General features: G+C 75.6%; 6 non-coding genes across 6 annotated transcripts; all 6 read left to right on the top strand.

Annotated features, from left to right (window-relative positions):
• The first annotated feature begins 1,944 nt into the window (after positions 1–1,944).
• On the top strand, positions 1,945–2,063 carry LOC126065237 (5S ribosomal RNA). Its single transcript, XR_007514783.1, has one exon. It is a non-coding gene; the product is annotated as a 5S ribosomal RNA (ribosomal RNA).
• A 2,308-nt stretch (positions 2,064–4,371) lies between these two features.
• LOC126065235 (5S ribosomal RNA) lies at positions 4,372–4,490 on the top strand. The gene has a single exon (XR_007514781.1). It is a non-coding gene; the product is annotated as a 5S ribosomal RNA (ribosomal RNA).
• Positions 4,491–6,798: 2,308 nt separating this feature from the next.
• LOC126065224 (5S ribosomal RNA) lies at positions 6,799–6,917 on the top strand. Its single transcript, XR_007514772.1, has one exon. It is a non-coding gene; the product is annotated as a 5S ribosomal RNA (ribosomal RNA).
• Positions 6,918–9,225: 2,308 nt separating this feature from the next.
• Positions 9,226–9,344, top strand: LOC126065213 (5S ribosomal RNA). The gene has a single exon (XR_007514764.1). It is a non-coding gene; the product is annotated as a 5S ribosomal RNA (ribosomal RNA).
• A 2,318-nt stretch (positions 9,345–11,662) lies between these two features.
• LOC126065260 (5S ribosomal RNA) lies at positions 11,663–11,781 on the top strand. The gene has a single exon (XR_007514806.1). It is a non-coding gene; the product is annotated as a 5S ribosomal RNA (ribosomal RNA).
• A 2,313-nt stretch (positions 11,782–14,094) lies between these two features.
• Positions 14,095–14,213, top strand: LOC126065278 (5S ribosomal RNA). The gene has a single exon (XR_007514819.1). It is a non-coding gene; the product is annotated as a 5S ribosomal RNA (ribosomal RNA).
• The last annotated feature ends 863 nt before the right edge of the window (positions 14,214–15,076 follow it).

The following is a 15,076-nucleotide window of genomic DNA, read 5'->3' as shown; positions in this document are numbered from 1 at the left end:
GGGGCCGGAGCTCTGTCCTTGTCCAGCGGGGGCAGGCCCCTGGCTCAGAGGGCCTTCGGGAGCCACCCGGGCCGCCTCCGCCCTGCCGCCCCCCCACCCTCCACCCCGACCGGCCTCTGCCCCAACTTGGCTGCTCGGCTGCCCTCCTTCCCTCGGGCTCTGCCCACCCTTCCTGGCTCTGCAGGCCTGCCTCCTGGTGTGCCGGGATGTCTGCCAGTGGATTGGGAGGAGAAGACACCCGGGGCGGGCGGGCCCCTTGCCCTCCCCGGGCAACTTGCTTCGTGTACTCTGGGGGTGGGGGTGGGGCTGGGGCTGGGGCTGGGGCTGGGGCTGGGGCTGGGGGTGCGGGTGTGGACGTGAGACGGCCACAACGGTGGTGGTGGCGGTGGCCGCCGGACACTCGGCCGACTAGCCAGCCTCTCTCTCTGAGGTGTGGCGTGGGGGGGGGAGGGGGGTCGGGGAGGCGACGAGGCGGGCGTGGGGGCGGTGGTGAGGCGGCCTTGAGGTGGGGATCTCGTGCCCGGGAGGAACAGGTGCCCTCCTGCCCGGTGTCCCGCGCGGGCCTAGACGTGGCCTCAAGTGGCCTGACCCCGATGAGTGAGTGAGGACGGGTCCTCCTGGCCGTCGGGCACACAGAACTAGGGGAGCCGGGGCCAGTCGAGCTGGGGGCCTCCCCGAGAGGTGCGAGACCGCAGCAGGGGCGCGCGGGGGTCCAGGCCGGGTGGGGTGGTGCGGTGTTGAGCTGGAGGCTATGCGGGGGGCGGGGCGCCGGGCGCGGGGCGGGGACGGCCACGCACGTTTCCTGCAGGGCTGTGGCTCTGGACCGCCAGGGCCAGAAGCAGCCTGCCCGCGGTCAGCGGGGGGTGAGGTGCGGATGGCGGGGGCCGCCCGCCCTCCCCGCGCCGGTCGCCCGTCCCCACCCAGGCCCCCGCCGCCACCCCACCCCACCCCACCCCACCCCACAACCCGCCCTCCCTCCTCCCATCGGGGAAGCTCACCAGTGAGCTGGGCAGCTGGGCCAACGCGCCTGCCCGACCGCCCTGGCCCCCCACCGACCCTCCCGTCAGGCTAAGCGCCGCCTGCCCCACCTCCAGCCCCCCAGCAGGACCGGGAGCCTACGTGGGGTCCTGACTGGCCAGTGGGCAGGACGTCCCTCGTCGGTAGGCGTGTGGCTCGTGCGTGGTCTTTCGCCGCTCCCCGGTGCCCTCCCCCGCCAGCACCAGGGCTCGGGGGTCCGGTGGGAAGTACCAGAGGGCCTCCGCGGCACCTAGGAGCAGCCTGGCGCGCAAGGGTTCGCCGTGCTCCTCCGAGTCCCGCGTGGCCCTGGAGGGCCACGGCCGGCCAGGAGGGCGACGAGGGGCAAAGGCGGGAGGGACAGGTGGGCCGGGGACCGGGCCCGGGGCCGGGACTGGGGCCGAGAGCCGGGCCCGGCGAGGGCCCCTTGGAGGAAGGGGAGGCAAAGGGAGGCCCGGCCAGGGGACGGGCCGGGGGGTGGGGGGGCGAGTGGAGGCCGGGGCCACCCCGCGCTGGGCAGGGGGAGAGACGAGAGGCGCTCGGCCAGATGTCGGCGGAAGCAGGCGGCCCGAGTGCCTCCCGGTGCCGCCGGGGGCGAGGGGCGAGCAGGCGGCAGGAGAGCCCCGGCCGGACTGAGGGGGGCCGTGGGGCTTGGCAGGAAGGGCAGGGGGCGCGACCCGGGCGGCCTTCCCGCCTGGCTGACTGCCTTCCTCCCGGTCGCCGCCACCTGCCTGCTTGGAGGCCGGACTCTTGGGCCGGCTGGCCGGGACCCGCACCCTTGGCCAGGCGGGGCGGGCCGGGGCGGGCCGGGGCGGGCCGGGGCGGGGCTGGGCGGCCAAAGCTGGAGGCTGCCGGGGCGGCCAAGGCGCGCTGCGCCGGCGGCTGGGGCCGCTGAGCAGGCTCTTAGGGCGAGCGGCGGCAGGCGCTGACGTCTACGGCCATACCACCCTGAACGCGCCCGATCTCGTCCGATCTCGGAAGCTAAGCAGGGTCGGGCCTGGTTAGTACTTGGATGGGAGACCGCCTGGGAATACCGGGTGCTGTAGGCTTTTACGCCTCCTTTTCTCTTTTGCCGCCAACCCACGGGGCACAGGGACACACGGACACGGACAGGGACGCAACCAGGCCAGGAAGCCCGGCCCAGGGGCCCGGCCAGCGGCCCTCGGGCACCAGGAAAGCTTCGGGGGTGGCGGCGGCGTCGACGAGGACGACGACGGCGACGACGACGACGGCGGACGACGGCGGCCGACGGCGGCCCGGCACTCCAGTCCAGTCGGGCCGCAGCGCTTCCCGGCCGCCCCTACTCTCCCCCGCTCCCACCCCCCGCCCGGGCCTTCAGGTTCAGGCCCTGCGGGAGCGCGCCCTGCCCTCGTGGCGGTGGGAGACGCTCCCCGTGGCGCCAGAGCCTCTCCTTGGGGCCGGAGCTCTGTCCTTGTCCAGCGGGGGCAGGCCCCTGGCTCAGAGGGCCTTCGGGAGCCACCCGGGCCGCCTCCGCCCTGCCGCCCCCCCACCCTCCACCCCGACCGGCCTCTGCCCCAACTTGGCTGCTCGGCTGCCCTCCTTCCCTCGGGCTCTGCCCACCCTTCCTGGCTCTGCAGGCCTGCCTCCTGGTGTGCCGGGATGTCTGCTAGTGGATTGGGAGGAGAAGACACCCGGGGCGGGCGGGCCCCTTGCCCTCGCCGGGCAACTTGCTTCGTGTACTCTGGGGGTGGGGGTGGGGCTGGGGCTGGGGCTGGGGCTGGGGCTGGGGCTGGGGGTGCGGGTGTGGACGTGAGACGGCCACAACGGTGGTGGTGGCGGTGGCCGCCGGACACTCGGCCGACTAGCCAGCCTCTCTCTCTGAGGTGTGGCGTGGGGGGGGAGGGGGGTCGGGGAGGCGACGAGGCGGGCGTGGGGGCGGTGGTGAGGCGGCCTTGAGGTGGGGATCTCGTGCCCGGGAGGAACAGGTGCCCTCCTGCCCGGTGTCCCGCGCGGGCCTAGACGTGGCCTCAAGTGGCCTGACCCCGATGAGTGAGTGAGGACGGGTCCTCCTGGCCGTCGGGCACACAGAACTAGGGGAGCCGGGGCCAGTCGAGCTGGGGGCCTCCCCGAGAGGTGCGAGACCGCAGCAGGGGCGCGCGGGGGTCCAGGCCGGGTGGGGTGGTGCGGTGTTGAGCTGGAGGCTATGCGGGGGGCGGGGCGCCGGGCGCGGGGCGGGGACGGCCACGCACGTTTCCTGCAGGGCTGTGGCTCTGGACCGCCAGGGCCAGAAGCAGCCTGCCCGCGGTCAGCGGGGGGTGAGGTGCGGATGGCGGGGGCCGCCCGCCCTCCCCGCGCCGGTCGCCCGTCCCCACCCAGGCCCCCGCCGCCACCCCACCCCACCCCACCCCACCCCACAACCCGCCCTCCCTCCTCCCATCGGGGAAGCTCACCAGTGAGCTGGGCAGCTGGGCCAACGCGCCTGCCCGACCGCCCTGGCCCCCCACCGACCCTCCCGTCAGGCTAAGCGCCGCCTGCCCCACCTCCAGCCCCCCAGCAGGACCGGGAGCCTACGTGGGGTCCTGACTGGCCAGTGGGCAGGACGTCCCTCGTCGGTAGGCGTGTGGCTCGTGCGTGGTCTTTCGCCGCTCCCCGGTGCCCTCCCCCGCCAGCACCAGGGCTCGGGGGTCCGGTGGGAAGTACCAGAGGGCCTCCGCGGCACCTAGGAGCAGCCTGGCGCGCAAGGGTTCGCCGTGCTCCTCCGAGTCCCGCGTGGCCCTGGAGGGCCACGGCCGGCCAGGAGGGCGACGAGGGGCAAAGGCGGGAGGGACAGGTGGGCCGGGGACCGGGCCCGGGGCCGGGACTGGGGCCGAGAGCCGGGCCCGGCGAGGGCCCCTTGGAGGAAGGGGAGGCAAAGGGAGGCCCGGCCAGGGGACGGGCCGGGGGGTGGGGGGGCGAGTGGAGGCCGGGGCCACCCCGCGCTGGGCAGGGGGAGAGACGAGAGGCGCTCGGCCAGATGTCGGCGGAAGCAGGCGGCCCGAGTGCCTCCCGGTGCCGCCGGGGGCGAGGGGCGAGCAGGCGGCAGGAGAGCCCCGGCCGGACTGAGGGGGGCCGTGGGGCTTGGCAGGAAGGGCAGGGGGCGCGACCCGGGCGGCCTTCCCGCCTGGCTGACTGCCTTCCTCCCGGTCGCCGCCACCTGCCTGCTTGGAGGCCGGACTCTTGGGCCGGCTGGCCGGGACCCGCACCCTTGGCCAGGCGGGGCGGGCCGGGGCGGGCCGGGGCGGGCCGGGGCGGGGCTGGGCGGCCAAAGCTGGAGGCTGCCGGGGCGGCCAAGGCGCGCTGCGCCGGCGGCTGGGGCCGCTGAGCAGGCTCTTAGGGCGAGCGGCGGCAGGCGCTGACGTCTACGGCCATACCACCCTGAACGCGCCCGATCTCGTCCGATCTCGGAAGCTAAGCAGGGTCGGGCCTGGTTAGTACTTGGATGGGAGACCGCCTGGGAATACCGGGTGCTGTAGGCTTTTACGCCTCCTTTTCTCTTTTGCCGCCAACCCACGGGGCACAGGGACACACGGACACGGACAGGGACGCAACCAGGCCAGGAAGCCCGGCCCAGGGGCCCGGCCAGCGGCCCTCGGGCACCAGGAAAGCTTCGGGGGTGGCGGCGGCGTCGACGAGGACGACGACGGCGACGACGACGACGGCGGACGACGGCGGCCGACGGCGGCCCGGCACTCCAGTCCAGTCGGGCCGCAGCGCTTCCCGGCCGCCCCTACTCTCCCCCGCTCCCACCCCCCGCCCGGGCCTTCAGGTTCAGGCCCTGCGGGAGCGCGCCCTGCCCTCGTGGCGGTGGGAGACGCTCCCCGTGGCGCCAGAGCCTCTCCTTGGGGCCGGAGCTCTGTCCTTGTCCAGCGGGGGCAGGCCCCTGGCTCAGAGGGCCTTCGGGAGCCACCCGGGCCGCCTCCGCCCTGCCGCCCCCCCACCCTCCACCCCGACCGGCCTCTGCCCCAACTTGGCTGCTCGGCTGCCCTCCTTCCCTCGGGCTCTGCCCACCCTTCCTGGCTCTGCAGGCCTGCCTCCTGGTGTGCCGGGATGTCTGCCAGTGGATTGGGAGGAGAAGACACCCGGGGCGGGCGGGCCCCTTGCCCTCCCCGGGCAACTTGCTTCGTGTACTCTGGGGGTGGGGGTGGGGCTGGGGCTGGGGCTGGGGCTGGGGCTGGGGCTGGGGGTGCGGGTGTGGACGTGAGACGGCCACAACGGTGGTGGTGGCGGTGGCCGCCGGACACTCGGCCGACTAGCCAGCCTCTCTCTCTGAGGTGTGGCGTGGGGGGGGAGGGGGGTCGGGGAGGCGACGAGGCGGGCGTGGGGGCGGTGGTGAGGCGGCCTTGAGGTGGGGATCTCGTGCCCGGGAGGAACAGGTGCCCTCCTGCCCGGTGTCCCGCGCGGGCCTAGACGTGGCCTCAAGTGGCCTGACCCCGATGAGTGAGTGAGGACGGGTCCTCCTGGCCGTCGGGCACACAGAACTAGGGGAGCCGGGGCCAGTCGAGCTGGGGGCCTCCCCGAGAGGTGCGAGACCGCAGCAGGGGCGCGCGGGGGTCCAGGCCGGGTGGGGTGGTGCGGTGTTGAGCTGGAGGCTATGCGGGGGGCGGGGCGCCGGGCGCGGGGCGGGGACGGCCACGCACGTTTCCTGCAGGGCTGTGGCTCTGGACCGCCAGGGCCAGAAGCAGCCTGCCCGCGGTCAGCGGGGGGTGAGGTGCGGATGGCGGGGGCCGCCCGCCCTCCCCGCGCCGGTCGCCCGTCCCCACCCAGGCCCCCGCCGCCACCCCACCCCACCCCACCCCACCCCACAACCCGCCCTCCCTCCTCCCATCGGGGAAGCTCACCAGTGAGCTGGGCAGCTGGGCCAACGCGCCTGCCCGACCGCCCTGGCCCCCCACCGACCCTCCCGTCAGGCTAAGCGCCGCCTGCCCCACCTCCAGCCCCCCAGCAGGACCGGGAGCCTACGTGGGGTCCTGACTGGCCAGTGGGCAGGACGTCCCTCGTCGGTAGGCGTGTGGCTCGTGCGTGGTCTTTCGCCGCTCCCCGGTGCCCTCCCCCGCCAGCACCAGGGCTCGGGGGTCCGGTGGGAAGTACCAGAGGGCCTCCGCGGCACCTAGGAGCAGCCTGGCGCGCAAGGGTTCGCCGTGCTCCTCCGAGTCCCGCGTGGCCCTGGAGGGCCACGGCCGGCCAGGAGGGCGACGAGGGGCAAAGGCGGGAGGGACAGGTGGGCCGGGGACCGGGCCCGGGGCCGGGACTGGGGCCGAGAGCCGGGCCCGGCGAGGGCCCCTTGGAGGAAGGGGAGGCAAAGGGAGGCCCGGCCAGGGGACGGGCCGGGGGGTGGGGGGGCGAGTGGAGGCCGGGGCCACCCCGCGCTGGGCAGGGGGAGAGACGAGAGGCGCTCGGCCAGATGTCGGCGGAAGCAGGCGGCCCGAGTGCCTCCCGGTGCCGCCGGGGGCGAGGGGCGAGCAGGCGGCAGGAGAGCCCCGGCCGGACTGAGGGGGGCCGTGGGGCTTGGCAGGAAGGGCAGGGGGCGCGACCCGGGCGGCCTTCCCGCCTGGCTGACTGCCTTCCTCCCGGTCGCCGCCACCTGCCTGCTTGGAGGCCGGACTCTTGGGCCGGCTGGCCGGGACCCGCACCCTTGGCCAGGCGGGGCGGGCCGGGGCGGGCCGGGGCGGGCCGGGGCGGGGCTGGGCGGCCAAAGCTGGAGGCTGCCGGGGCGGCCAAGGCGCGCTGCGCCGGCGGCTGGGGCCGCTGAGCAGGCTCTTAGGGCGAGCGGCGGCAGGCGCTGACGTCTACGGCCATACCACCCTGAACGCGCCCGATCTCGTCCGATCTCGGAAGCTAAGCAGGGTCGGGCCTGGTTAGTACTTGGATGGGAGACCGCCTGGGAATACCGGGTGCTGTAGGCTTTTACGCCTCCTTTTCTCTTTTGCCGCCAACCCACGGGGCACAGGGACACACGGACACGGACAGGGACGCAACCAGGCCAGGAAGCCCGGCCCAGGGGCCCGGCCAGCGGCCCTCGGGCACCAGGAAAGCTTCGGGGGTGGCGGCGGCGTCGACGAGGACGACGACGGCGACGACGACGACGGCGGACGACGGCGGCCGACGGCGGCCCGGCACTCCAGTCCAGTCGGGCCGCAGCGCTTCCCGGCCGCCCCTACTCTCCCCCGCTCCCACCCCCCGCCCGGGCCTTCAGGTTCAGGCCCTGCGGGAGCGCGCCCTGCCCTCGTGGCGGTGGGAGACGCTCCCCGTGGCGCCAGAGCCTCTCCTTGGGGCCGGAGCTCTGTCCTTGTCCAGCGGGGGCAGGCCCCTGGCTCAGAGGGCCTTCGGGAGCCACCCGGGCCGCCTCCGCCCTGCCGCCCCCCCACCCTCCACCCCGACCGGCCTCTGCCCCAACTTGGCTGCTCGGCTGCCCTCCTTCCCTCGGGCTCTGCCCACCCTTCCTGGCTCTGCAGGCCTGCCTCCTGGTGTGCCGGGATGTCTGCCAGTGGATTGGGAGGAGAAGACACCCGGGGCGGGCGGGCCCCTTGCCCTCGCCGGGCAACTTGCTTCGTGTACTCTGGGGGTGGGGGTGGGGCTGGGGCTGGGGCTGGGGCTGGGGCTGGGGCTGGGGGTGCGGGTGTGGACGTGAGACGGCCACAACGGTGGTGGTGGCGGTGGCCGCCGGACACTCGGCCGACTAGCCAGCCTCTCTCTCTGAGGTGTGGCGTGGGGGGGGAGGGGGGTCGGGGAGGCGACGAGGCGGGCGTGGGGGCGGTGGTGAGGCGGCCTTGAGGTGGGGATCTCGTGCCCGGGAGGAACAGGTGCCCTCCTGCCCGGTGTCCCGCGCGGGCCTAGACGTGGCCTCAAGTGGCCTGACCCCGATGAGTGAGTGAGGACGGGTCCTCCTGGCCGTCGGGCACACAGAACTAGGGGAGCCGGGGCCAGTCGAGCTGGGGGCCTCCCCGAGAGGTGCGAGACCGCAGCAGGGGCGCGCGGGGGTCCAGGCCGGGTGGGGTGGTGCGGTGTTGAGCTGGAGGCTATGCGGGGGGCGGGGCGCCGGGCGCGGGGCGGGGACGGCCACGCACGTTTCCTGCAGGGCTGTGGCTCTGGACCGCCAGGGCCAGAAGCAGCCTGCCCGCGGTCAGCGGGGGGTGAGGTGCGGATGGCGGGGGCCGCCCGCCCTCCCCGCGCCGGTCGCCCGTCCCCACCCAGGCCCCCGCCGCCACCCCACCCCACCCCACCCCACCCCACAACCCGCCCTCCCTCCTCCCATCGGGGAAGCTCACCAGTGAGCTGGGCAGCTGGGCCAACGCGCCTGCCCGACCGCCCTGGCCCCCCACCGACCCTCCCGTCAGGCTAAGCGCCGCCTGCCCCACCTCCAGCCCCCCAGCAGGACCGGGAGCCTACGTGGGGTCCTGACTGGCCAGTGGGCAGGACGTCCCTCGTCGGTAGGCGTGTGGCTCGTGCGTGGTCTTTCGCCGCTCCCCGGTGCCCTCCCCCGCCAGCACCAGGGCTCGGGGGTCCGGTGGGAAGTACCAGAGGGCCTCCGCGGCACCTAGGAGCAGCCTGGCGCGCAAGGGTTCGCCGTGCTCCTCCGAGTCCCGCGTGGCCCTGGAGGGCCACGGCCGGCCAGGAGGGCGACGAGGGGCAAAGGCGGGAGGGACAGGTGGGCCGGGGACCGGGCCCGGGGCCGGGACTGGGGCCGAGAGCCGGGCCCGGCGAGGGCCCCTTGGAGGAAGGGGAGGCAAAGGGAGGCCCGGCCAGGGGACGGGCCGGGGGGTGGGGGGGCGAGTGGAGGCCGGGGCCACCCCGCGCTGGGCAGGGGGAGAGACGAGAGGCGCTCGGCCAGATGTCGGCGGAAGCAGGCGGCCCGAGTGCCTCCCGGTGCCGCCGGGGGCGAGGGGCGAGCAGGCGGCAGGAGAGCCCCGGCCGGACTGAGGGGGGCCGTGGGGCTTGGCAGGAAGGGCAGGGGGCGCGACCCGGGCGGCCTTCCCGCCTGGCTGACTGCCTTCCTCCCGGTCGCCGCCACCTGCCTGCTTGGAGGCCGGACTCTTGGGCCGGCTGGCCGGGACCCGCACCCTTGGCCAGGCGGGGCGGGCCGGGGCGGGCCGGGGCGGGCCGGGGCGGGGCTGGGCGGCCAAAGCTGGAGGCTGCCGGGGCGGCCAAGGCGCGCTGCGCCGGCGGCTGGGGCCGCTGAGCAGGCTCTTAGGGCGAGCGGCGGCAGGCGCTGACGTCTACGGCCATACCACCCTGAACGCGCCCGATCTCGTCCGATCTCGGAAGCTAAGCAGGGTCGGGCCTGGTTAGTACTTGGATGGGAGACCGCCTGGGAATACCGGGTGCTGTAGGCTTTTACGCCTCCTTTTCTCTTTTGCCGCCAACCCACGGGGCACAGGGACACACGGACACGGACAGGGACGCAACCAGGCCAGGAAGCCCGGCCCAGGGGCCCGGCCAGCGGCCCTCGGGCACCAGGAAAGCTTCGGGGGTGGCGGCGGCGTCGACGAGGACGACGACGGCGACGACGACGACGGCGGACGACGGCGGCCGACGGCGGCCCGGCACTCCAGTCCAGTCGGGCCGCAGCGCTTCCCGGCCGCCCCTACTCTCCCCCGCTCCCACCCCCCGCCCGGGCCTTCAGGTTCAGGCCCTGCGGGAGCGCGCCCTGCCCTCGTGGCGGTGGGAGACGCTCCCCGTGGCGCCAGAGCCTCTCCTTGGGGCCGGAGCTCTGTCCTTGTCCAGCGGGGGCAGGCCCCTGGCTCAGAGGGCCTTCGGGAGCCACCCGGGCCGCCTCCGCCCTGCCGCCCCCCCACCCTCCACCCCGACCGGCCTCTGCCCCAACTTGGCTGCTCGGCTGCCCTCCTTCCCTCGGGCTCTGCCCACCCTTCCTGGCTCTGCAGGCCTGCCTCCTGGTGTGCCGGGATGTCTGCCAGTGGATTGGGAGGAGAAGACACCCGGGGCGGGCGGGCCCCTTGCCCTCCCCGGGCAACTTGCTTCGTGTACTCTGGGGGTGGGGGTGGGGCTGGGGCTGGGGCTGGGGCTGGGGCTGGGGCTGGGGGTGCGGGTGTGGACGTGAGACGGCCACAACGGTGGTGGTGGCGGTGGCCGCCGGACACTCGGCCGACTAGCCAGCCTCTCTCTCTGAGGTGTGGCGTGGGGGGGGAGGGGGGTCGGGGAGGCGACGAGGCGGGCGTGGGGGCGGTGGTGAGGCGGCCTTGAGGTGGGGATCTCGTGCCCGGGAGGAACAGGTGCCCTCCTGCCCGGTGTCCCGCGCGGGCCTAGACGTGGCCTCAAGTGGCCTGACCCCGATGAGTGAGTGAGGACGGGTCCTCCTGGCCGTCGGGCACACAGAACTAGGGGAGCCGGGGCCAGTCGAGCTGGGGGCCTCCCCGAGAGGTGCGAGACCGCAGCAGGGGCGCGCGGGGGTCCAGGCCGGGTGGGGTGGTGCGGTGTTGAGCTGGAGGCTATGCGGGGGGCGGGGCGCCGGGCGCGGGGCGGGGACGGCCACGCACGTTTCCTGCAGGGCTGTGGCTCTGGACCGCCAGGGCCAGAAGCAGCCTGCCCGCGGTCAGCGGGGGGTGAGGTGCGGATGGCGGGGGCCGCCCGCCCTCCCCGCGCCGGTCGCCCGTCCCCACCCAGGCCCCCGCCGCCACCCCACCCCACCCCACCCCACCCCACAACCCGCCCTCCCTCCTCCCATCGGGGAAGCTCACCAGTGAGCTGGGCAGCTGGGCCAACGCGCCTGCCCGACCGCCCTGGCCCCCCACCGACCCTCCCGTCAGGCTAAGCGCCGCCTGCCCCACCTCCAGCCCCCCAGCAGGACCGGGAGCCTACGTGGGGTCCTGACTGGCCAGTGGGCAGGACGTCCCTCGTCGGTAGGCGTGTGGCTCGTGCGTGGTCTTTCGCCGCTCCCCGGTGCCCTCCCCCGCCAGCACCAGGGCTCGGGGGTCCGGTGGGAAGTACCAGAGGGCCTCCGCGGCACCTAGGAGCAGCCTGGCGCGCAAGGGTTCGCCGTGCTCCTCCGAGTCCCGCGTGGCCCTGGAGGGCCACGGCCGGCCAGGAGGGCGACGAGGGGCAAAGGCGGGAGGGACAGGTGGGCCGGGGACCGGGCCCGGGGCCGGGACTGGGGCCGAGAGCCGGGCCCGGCGAGGGCCCCTTGGAGGAAGGGGAGGCAAAGGGAGGCCCGGCCAGGGGACGGGCCGGGGGGTGGGGGGGCGAGTGGAGGCCGGGGCCACCCCGCGCTGGGCAGGGGGAGAGACGAGAGGCGCTCGGCCAGATGTCGGCGGAAGCAGGCGGCCCGAGTGCCTCCCGGTGCCGCCGGGGGCGAGGGGCGAGCAGGCGGCAGGAGAGCCCCGGCCGGACTGAGGGGGGCCGTGGGGCTTGGCAGGAAGGGCAGGGGGCGCGACCCGGGCGGCCTTCCCGCCTGGCTGACTGCCTTCCTCCCGGTCGCCGCCACCTGCCTGCTTGGAGGCCGGACTCTTGGGCCGGCTGGCCGGGACCCGCACCCTTGGCCAGGCGGGGCGGGCCGGGGCGGGCCGGGGCGGGCCGGGGCGGGCCGGGGCGGGGCTGGGCGGCCAAAGCTGGAGGCTGCCGGGGCGGCCAAGGCGCGCTGCGCCGGCGGCTGGGGCCGCTGAGCAGGCTCTTAGGGCGAGCGGCGGCAGGCGCTGACGTCTACGGCCATACCACCCTGAACGCGCCCGATCTCGTCTGATCTCGGAAGCTAAGCAGGGTCGGGCCTGGTTAGTACTTGGATGGGAGACCGCCTGGGAATACCGGGTGCTGTAGGCTTTTACGCCTCCTTTTCTCTTTTGCCGCCAACCCACGGGGCACAGGGACACACGGACACGGACAGGGACGCAACCAGGCCAGGAAGCCCGGCCCAGGGGCCCGGCCAGCGGCCCTCGGGCACCAGGAAAGCTTCGGGGGTGGCGGCGGCGTCGACGAGGACGACGACGGCGACGACGACGACGGCGGACGACGGCGGCCGACGGCGGCCCGGCACTCCAGTCCAGTCGGGCCGCAGCGCTTCCCGGCCGCCCCTACTCTCCCCCGCTCCCACCCCCCGCCCGGGCCTTCAGGTTCAGGCCCTGCGGGAGCGCGCCCTGCCCTCGTGGCGGTGGGAGACGCTCCCCGTGGCGCCAGAGCCTCTCCTTGGGGCCGGAGCTCTGTCCTTGTCCAGCGGGGGCAGGCCCCTGGCTCAGAGGGCCTTCGGGAGCCACCCGGGCCGCCTCCGCCCTGCCGCCCCCCCACCCTCCACCCCGACCGGCCTCTGCCCCAACTTGGCTGCTCGGCTGCCCTCCTTCCCTCGGGCTCTGCCCACCCTTCCTGGCTCTGCAGGCCTGCCTCCTGGTGTGCCGGGATGTCTGCCAGTGGATTGGGAGGAGAAGACACCCGGGGCGGGCGGGCCCCTTGCCCTCCCCGGGCAACTTGCTTCGTGTACTCTGGGGGTGGGGGTGGGGCTGGGGCTGGGGCTGGGGCTGGGGCTGGGGCTGGGGGTGCGGGTGTGGACGTGAGACGGCCACAACGGTGGTGGTGGCGGTGGCCGCCGGACACTCGGCCGACTAGCCAGCCTCTCTCTCTGAGGTGTGGCGTGGGGGGGGAGGGGGGTCGGGGAGGCGACGAGGCGGGCGTGGGGGCGGTGGTGAGGCGGCCTTGAGGTGGGGATCTCGTGCCCGGGAGGAACAGGTGCCCTCCTGCCCGGTGTCCCGCGCGGGCCTAGACGTGGCCTCAAGTGGCCTGACCCCGATGAGTGAGTGAGGACGGGTCCTCCTGGCCGTCGGGCACACAGAACTAGGGGAGCCGGGGCCAGTCGAGCTGGGGGCCTCCCCGAGAGGTGCGAGACCGCAGCAGGGGCGCGCGGGGGTCCAGGCCGGGTGGGGTGGTGCGGTGTTGAGCTGGAGGCTATGCGGGGGGCGGGGCGCCGGGCGCGGGGCGGGGACGGCCACGCACGTTTCCTGCAGGGCTGTGGCTCTGGACCGCCAGGGCCAGAAGCAGCCTGCCCGCGGTCAGCGGGGGGTGAGGTGCGGATGGCGGGGGCCGCCCGCCCTCCCCGCGCCGGTCGCCCGTCCCCACCCAGGCCCCCGCCGCCACCCCACCCCACCCCACCCCACCCCACCCCACAACCCGCCCTCCCTCCTCCCATCGGGGAAGCTCACCAGTGAGCTGGGCAGCTGGGCCAACGCGCCTGCCCGACCGCCCTGGCCCCCCACCGACCCTCCCGTCAGGCTAAGCGCCGCCTGCCCCACCTCCAGCCCCCCAGCAGGACCGGGAGCCTACGTGGGGTCCTGACTGGCCAGTGGGCAGGACGTCCCTCGTCGGTAGGCGTGTGGCTCGTGCGTGGTCTTTCGCCGCTCCCCGGTGCCCTCCCCCGCCAGCACCAGGGCTCGGGGGTCCGGTGGGAAGTACCAGAGGGCCTCCGCGGCACCTAGGAGCAGCCTGGCGCGCAAGGGTTCGCCGTGCTCCTCCGAGTCCCGCGTGGCCCTGGAGGGCCACGGCCGGCCAGGAGGGCGACGAGGGGCAAAGGCGGGAGGGACAGGTGGGCCGGGGACCGGGCCCGGGGCCGGGACTGGGGCCGAGAGCCGGGCCCGGCGAGGGCCCCTTGGAGGAAGGGGAGGCAAAGGGAGGCCCGGCCAGGGGACGGGCCGGGGGGTGGGGGGGCGAGTGGAGGCCGGGGCCACCCCGCGCTGGGCAGGGGGAGAGACGAGAGGCGCTCGGCCAGATGTCGGCGGAAGCAGGCGGCCCGAGTGCCTCCCGGTGCCGCCGGGGGCGAGGGGCGAGCAGGCGGCAGGAGAGCCCCGGCCGGACTGAGGGGGGCCGTGGGGCTTGGCAGGAAGGGCAGGGGGCGCGACCCGGGCGGCCTTCCCGCCTGGCTGACTGCCTTCCTCCCGGTCGCCGCCACCTGCCTGCTTGGAGGCCGGACTCTTGGGCCGGCTGGCCGGGACCCGCACCCTTGGCCAGGCGGGGCGGGCCGGGGCGGGCCGGGGCGGGCCGGGGCGGGGCTGGGCGGCCAAAGCTGGAGGCTGCCGGGGCGGCCAAGGCGCGCTGCGCCGGCGGCTGGGGCCGCTGAGCAGGCTCTTAGGGCGAGCGGCGGCAGGCGCTGACGTCTACGGCCATACCACCCTGAACGCGCCCGATCTCGTCCGATCTCGGAAGCTAAGCAGGGTCGGGCCTGGTTAGTACTTGGATGGGAGACCGCCTGGGAATACCGGGTGCTGTAGGCTTTTACGCCTCCTTTTCTCTTTTGCCGCCAACCCACGGGGCACAGGGACACACGGACACGGACAGGGACGCAACCAGGCCAGGAAGCCCGGCCCAGGGGCCCGGCCAGCGGCCCTCGGGCACCAGGAAAGCTTCGGGGGTGGCGGCGGCGTCGACGAGGACGACGACGGCGACGACGACGACGGCGGACGACGGCGGCCGACGGCGGCCCGGCACTCCAGTCCAGTCGGGCCGCAGCGCTTCCCGGCCGCCCCTACTCTCCCCCGCTCCCACCCCCCGCCCGGGCCTTCAGGTTCAGGCCCTGCGGGAGCGCGCCCTGCCCTCGTGGCGGTGGGAGACGCTCCCCGTGGCGCCAGAGCCTCTCCTTGGGGCCGGAGCTCTGTCCTTGTCCAGCGGGGGCAGGCCCCTGGCTCAGAGGGCCTTCGGGAGCCACCCGGGCCGCCTCCGCCCTGCCGCCCCCCCACCCTCCACCCCGACCGGCCTCTGCCCCAACTTGGCTGCTCGGCTGCCCTCCTTCCCTCGGGCTCTGCCCACCCTTCCTGGCTCTGCAGGCCTGCCTCCTGGTGTGCCGGGATGTCTGCCAGTGGATTGGGAGGAGAAGACACCCGGGGCGGGCGGGCCCCTTGCCCTCCCCGGGCAACTTGCTTCGTGTACTCTGGGGGTGGGGGTGGGGCTGGGGCTGGGGCTGGGGCTGGGGCTGGGGCTGGGGGTGCGGGTGTGGACGTGAGACGGCCACAACGGTGGTGGTGGCGGTGGCCGCCGGACACTCGGCCGACTAGCCAGCCTCTCTCTCTGAGGTGTGGCGTGGGGGGGGAGGGGGGTCGGGGAGGCGACGAGGCGGGCGTGGGGGCGGTGGTGAGGCGGC

Source organism: Elephas maximus, chromosome 21, assembly GCF_024166365.1.
Source record: "Elephas maximus indicus isolate mEleMax1 chromosome 21, mEleMax1 primary haplotype, whole genome shotgun sequence".
Taxonomy (NCBI): domain Eukaryota; kingdom Metazoa; phylum Chordata; class Mammalia; order Proboscidea; family Elephantidae; genus Elephas; species Elephas maximus.
The sequence above is the reverse complement of the archived record's forward strand: the minus strand, read 5'-3'. Positions and strand labels throughout refer to the sequence as shown.